This window comes from Trichosurus vulpecula, chromosome 4 (assembly GCF_011100635.1).
Source record: "Trichosurus vulpecula isolate mTriVul1 chromosome 4, mTriVul1.pri, whole genome shotgun sequence".
Lineage (NCBI taxonomy): Eukaryota > Metazoa > Chordata > Mammalia > Diprotodontia > Phalangeridae > Trichosurus > Trichosurus vulpecula.
Window position 1 is genome coordinate 300,165,211 of NC_050576.1, and position 6,000 is coordinate 300,171,210.

The window sequence follows — 6,000 nt, forward strand, 5'->3', positions numbered from 1 at the left end:
TACTATGGCTCTCAACTTTGTTCCCGCCCCCATTCTCAAACCTGTGGCTTCCTTGACACCAAACCATTGGATTCCATTATGCAGATGTACCCCATTGCCTCTGGCCTGTATAGATGATATTGACTTAAATGTTGTTGACTCCATCATGGATAAAACCTAGCTTGATGTTGGTCAGCTGGTTCCATAGCTCAAGTATCTCACTCTCAGATTCTTAAGCTAGCTCTGGCTTTGGAGACCAAGGGACTTTGGGCATCCCTGTGAAATCCAAGGGCATACGCTCTTGGAACTGCCAACTGTCAGTGGCTAGGCATTCATAGTCTTAGAGAAGTGGAAACCCTTTAAATCCAGAAGATTTGGCAAGTCAGGTCCTATAACTGGATTTAGAGCTTAGAAGAAATGACACTTAGTTTAACATATCAATATCCACCCCTAATTTTCTGACATTACATCTCATACTTGGCCAGAACCCAATTCCCCTATCCTATGTTAATCCTTTTATTCATAATTTCTGACTTTACCCTGGAGATTCTCTGGCCACTACCTGGGACTGCCCTGTGATCTTAACCTACTATCTAACTTTGCTATGAGCCTGCCTGCCCAATGTCAAAGTTTCCTATATTTCTTGTCACCTGAGACTGCCTGATCCCCAGGGGTCAGGACTGAGACCCCCAGGGATCAACCAAACTATCATGAAATATTTCACACATTTATGTCCAATTGATGTTGTTGACAGACTGCCTTTCATTTTAGAACATTTGAAGACATTATGAATTCATATTTTTTGCTTTGCTTTCATAGTTACTCCAAATATCTTAAGAATTAAAGTGAAAGTTTGGGGGTAGAGAGACAAAACTAAGCCTTTTGATTCTGAGCTTGACATTTAAAAATTAGCCCCTCTCAGGCAGGTGAGGGGGAATGAGCAAATCTTACTCTCATCAGATTCAACTTGTGGAGGGAATAACATACACACTCAATTTGGTATTTTACTCCACCGGAAAGTAAAGGGAAGGGGATAAAGAAGGGGGGATGATAGAAGGGAGGGCAAATAGGGGGAGGAGGTAATCAAAAGCAAACACATTTGAAAAGGGACAGGGTCAAGGGAGAAAACTGAATAAAGGGGGATGGGGTAGGATGGAAGGAAATATAGTTAGCCTTTCACAACATGAGCATTGTGGAAGTGTTTTGCATAATGACACATGTGTGATCTATGTTGAATTGCTTGCTTTCCTAGGGAGGGTGGTTGGGAAGGGAAGAGGGGAGAGAATTTAGAACTCAAAGTTTTAAAAGTGGATGCTTAAAAAAAATTAATTTTTTTTGCATGCAGCTGGGAAACAAGATATATAGGGAATGGGGCATAGAAATCTATCCTGCCCTACAAGAAAGTAAGAAAAAAGGGGATGGGGGGTGGGGAATGAGGTGAAAGAGGGGAGGGCTGACTAGGCAATGAGGCAATCAGAATATATGCCATCTTGGAATGGGGGGAGGGTAGAAATGGGGAGAAAATCTGTAACTCAAAATCTTGTGGAAATCAATGTTGAAAACTAAAATATTAAATAAAATATATACAGAAAAAAAATTAGCCCCTCTCTCTCACTGTCTCTTTCTCTCTCCTCTGTCTCTCTCTTCCTCACTCCCTCCTTCTTCCTCTCTCTGTCTCTGTCTCTCCAAACAATGCTGAAGTAAGGTATTTTCACTGTAAATTAGAGTGGGAAGCCATCAACACCCCTTCCCAAATTAGGCAAAACATTTTGACTTAAAAGATGATCTGTTGACATTAATGACTAAAACCAAGTAATAAACCAAGACAAGACAGCAACATCTGTGTTAGATCAAACTTCATGAGGAATCAAGAGGAGTTCCATAAAAATCTCCAAATATCACATTGCTAAAATATTCGTCTAGAAATATTGGACAAGGAAAGGGTTAGGTGATTTGTCTTCACACCCTGGCTTTACCACCAACTTATTGTGTTGACCTTGAACAAATCTACCTCTCTGGTCATCTGTTTCTTTGTTGGTAAATCAGGAAGTTGGACTGGATGTCCTCCAATGTCCCTACTAGTTTTGTCATTCTACAGGCCCTTGGTTTTCTCTGCAAAATCTTTGCCTTTATCTGAGAGAACTGGGCTATAGGCTTCCATTACTGCATGCACCAGCATTTTCCTGACTTTAGTGTATTACATGGGTCATTTTTCATATTCAGGAGTTGGGCAACCAACACAGGTCATTCCCGGTTAAGGCTCTCTAGACCATACAGGTAGCAGGTGGAGAGGAGGGCAAGTGAGTTAACAGTATAGAGAAGGGGGCACTGAATGTCACTAGTTTGATGCATGCAAAGCAGACAGTAAATCGCAGCAGCAGCACAAACACCAAGCTTGAAGAGAGAATAAAACATTTGGTAGGATAATGAAATTTCTAAGCTTCTAAAGGCTTCTTCCAAAACAAGGCAGCGTGTGTGTTCAAATCATCAAATGCAAGAGAAATGTCATGAAATGGAAAGAGCTTAACGCACATGGTGTTTGCTTTAATAAAGGGCTGAGCCATATGGCATGTTTCTGGCTTCATTTCTCAGATCATAGTACCTCATTCAATCATGTGTTTCCAAGGGAAATTGAAGATTTCTCCTTTCCTGGATACCTGTTCACTTGTTACCTTATCCATGACTACTTGAAGCCATATGTTGTCAGAATAACTGTAGACTAGGAGTCAAGAGACCTGGAGTTATAGTCTTGCCACTAGCTGCCAGAGATGTATCTAGATTACTGAGACTCCTCCCTCTCTACTCCCTGTACGTTACTTTTCCCCTTCAAGCCTACATTTGATATTCATTTCATTTTTTAAATTGTTCCATGGAGATTTTTTCGTGTGTTTTTGAAAAAAAAAAAACACCACTGTCAGTTCCCAATAGTCCCATAAAACCTTTTCCTTGTTTTTCAGTCATGTCTGACCCTTTGTGACCCCATTTGGGATTTTCTTGACAAAGATACTGGAATAGTTCGCGATTTCCTTCTCTAGCTTATTTTACAGATGAGGAAACTAAGGCAAACAGGGTTAAATGACTTGCCCAGGGTCTCACATCTAGTAAGTATCTGAGGCCAGGTTTGAACTCAGAAAGATGAGTCTTTCTTTCTTACTCCAGCCTGGTGTTCTATCCACTGTGCCACCGAGCTGCCACTTTTCTTAGAACAAAAGAAAAGCAGTTAAGCAAAACCAATTTACCACAGTCAAGCTGCTTTTGACAATGTCTGCATACTCTATCCTTGTAGGCCACTACCTCTCTGCTGAAGAGGAATGAAGTGTTTCATCATCTACCCTCTGGAACCAATATTGGTTTCTGTTTATAAAATGCTGCCTTTTAGTATTTTCATTTGTGTTATTGTCAATTAATCTTTTCATTCTGTTTTCTTTGTTCTATGTCAGCCTGTACAAGGGTTTCTTTGAATTCCTCTTATTACATCCTCTTCATCTTAAGCAGATTCCTTCCCTATACAAATAGTGGGGCAGAGAAGGTACAGTATGATTTCATCTAAGACCCTGAATGGGATCCCCTAGGGATGACCCTGGATCCCATTTTCCCCTCCAAATGGCTACTCTTATCTTTTGGTTTTTGTTTCTCAATTTGTTAAGTAGGGATAATGTCTTAGTTGCCTGATATGATGATTATGAGTACCAAGTGAAATTGAGTACTAGAATTTTAGAAAGATACTGTACAGATCATTTAGTTTTAGTCCGATCACCTTACTTCACAGGCAGCTACATGGCACAGTGGATAGAGAACTGGGTCCCAGAGTCAAGGAAGATTCATCTTCCTGAGTTCAAACCTGGCCTCAGACACTAACTAGCTGTGTGACCCTGGGCAAATCACTTAACCCTGTTTGCCTCAGTTTCCTAATCTGTAAAATGAGCTGGAGAAGGAAAAGGCAAACCACTCCAGTATCTTTGCCAAGAAAACTCCAAATGGGGTCAGAAAGAGTTGGACATGACTAAAAAACAAATCTCATTTTACATATGAGAAGATGGAGGCCTATAGAGGTTAAATGGTAGAACCACAGTTAGAAACCAGGTAGGGACCCTCAGCCTCCTTCTACTACATCTCAATAATGAATGCAGAGTATTTTGAGAACCATAGTTTAGTGGAAAGAGCGCTGAATCAGGAGTTAGGCGAAATAAGTTCCAGTCCCAGCACTAACACTATTGAGCTTCATGACCTTAGGCAAATCTTTTAAATTCTCAAACACATTGTAAAACATAATTGTGTTTTCTTGGAATATTCATCTAAGCAGCATTTTCTGAATGCCTGGACAGTCATGACAGGTACATTACATGAGACAAAGGAGGGAATTCACAAACCAATATTCTTAGAGAGGACCTTTCTGTTTCATATTTGTATATTTTTCCTCTCCAAAAAGAATATGAGCTCCCCTAGGGTATGGATCATCCCTCCTACTGCATCATAGTTCAATGGGAAAAGTTGTGGACTTGAAATCTGGAAACCTTTGTTAGAATCCTGGCTCCCACATCAGCCATGTGACTATGGGTGAGATATTTAACCACTCTGAGCTACAGTCTTCCTCCTCTTTAAAAAAAAAAAAGAATTTATTGATGCCTTTTATTTTTACATAATTTCCAAATATGTCCACCATCCCCACACCCACCCAATGAGTCTTTTCTTATAACAAAGAAAAACAGTGAAGTCAAACCAACTCACATAGCAGCTGTGTCTGACAGCGTAGGCAATATTCCACTCTCCGAGTCCACTATGTTTCTGAGAAAAGGAAAGAGGACCCTTTCTTCATTTCTCCTCTGGTCCAGAACTGATAATTCCAATTACACAGCTTTTGATCTTTTTTTTTTAAATTCTCTCTGTTTACATGACTGAGGTCATTGTGAATATTATTTTCTTGAACTCAATATCTTTTTTTAAAGTTTTTAAAACTATTATTATAAATGCAATAACAATCAACAGTCAGTTAAATACATATATTAAAATACATAGTAAAATCTTACATAAATCTTTAGCATTTAATTAAATATGATTAAATGAATTAACCACTAACAAACACAAAATGAGTTTGTTCCAAGTCCCTTTACATGTTTATCTGAACTTCTGCCACTCTGGGCTTCCTTATCATGCCAGAAGATACTTGATTTACATTATTAATGTGTTATTAAACCCTGTGTGTGGAGGTATACGTGTTTTGGGGGGAAGAGCGGGAGAGTCATTAAGATACAGCCTCAGGCTGGTTAAGTTACTTGTCTCAGCAATTTCTTCCCTCCAAGTCCTGTAATAGGGCCCATTGCATAGAAGAATCTTTTCTATGCCTGGGACAAGCTCACACAAGGCAAAGGGAGGAGTAGCTAAAATGGCACTCTTGGAAAAGACCTTTCTGTTTTAAAACCGTATTTCAGAACTGCTTATTATCAGTGTTCAGTCTAAGAGCTTGCTCTCAGCTCAAGCAGTTAGAAGAGCTTTTTTCAAAGTTTCCACATCAGCAAATCCCACCAGCTAGCCCCTGGTCTAGGGCTTTGTTTCTCTGGCTCTGTTCTCAGCAACATGCTAAAGATTTGACACCGAAAGGAACACTTTCTCACTGATTTCCAGTGTTAGCCTGGGGCAGTGCCACAGTCCAAGGATAGAAGCTGAAAGCATAGCTCTGATTTTGTGGGCAGGACATGCAAGCCAATGATTCTGCTTATCAGGCTTTCCCCCGTCCTCTGCATGCGAGCACAAAGACAAATACCAAAGATAAAAGACTTCACATTAATACCAAACCAGTGGAAACCAAAGAAAGCTTTTGACCACATGGCTAATTTCCCAACTACAATTTTGGTTCCATTATTGATCTTTTTGTGGGTACTTTTTATGAACTCAAGCCAGGCTTCTGACTCTTCTGGGCTATTTCCCAAATTCTATAGCTCTAGAGGACAGTGAAGATATGAAGTCTTCATGGTTTCTAAGGATGGGAAGAAGAGGCTGATGCTGATACCCAGCCTCTAGGGA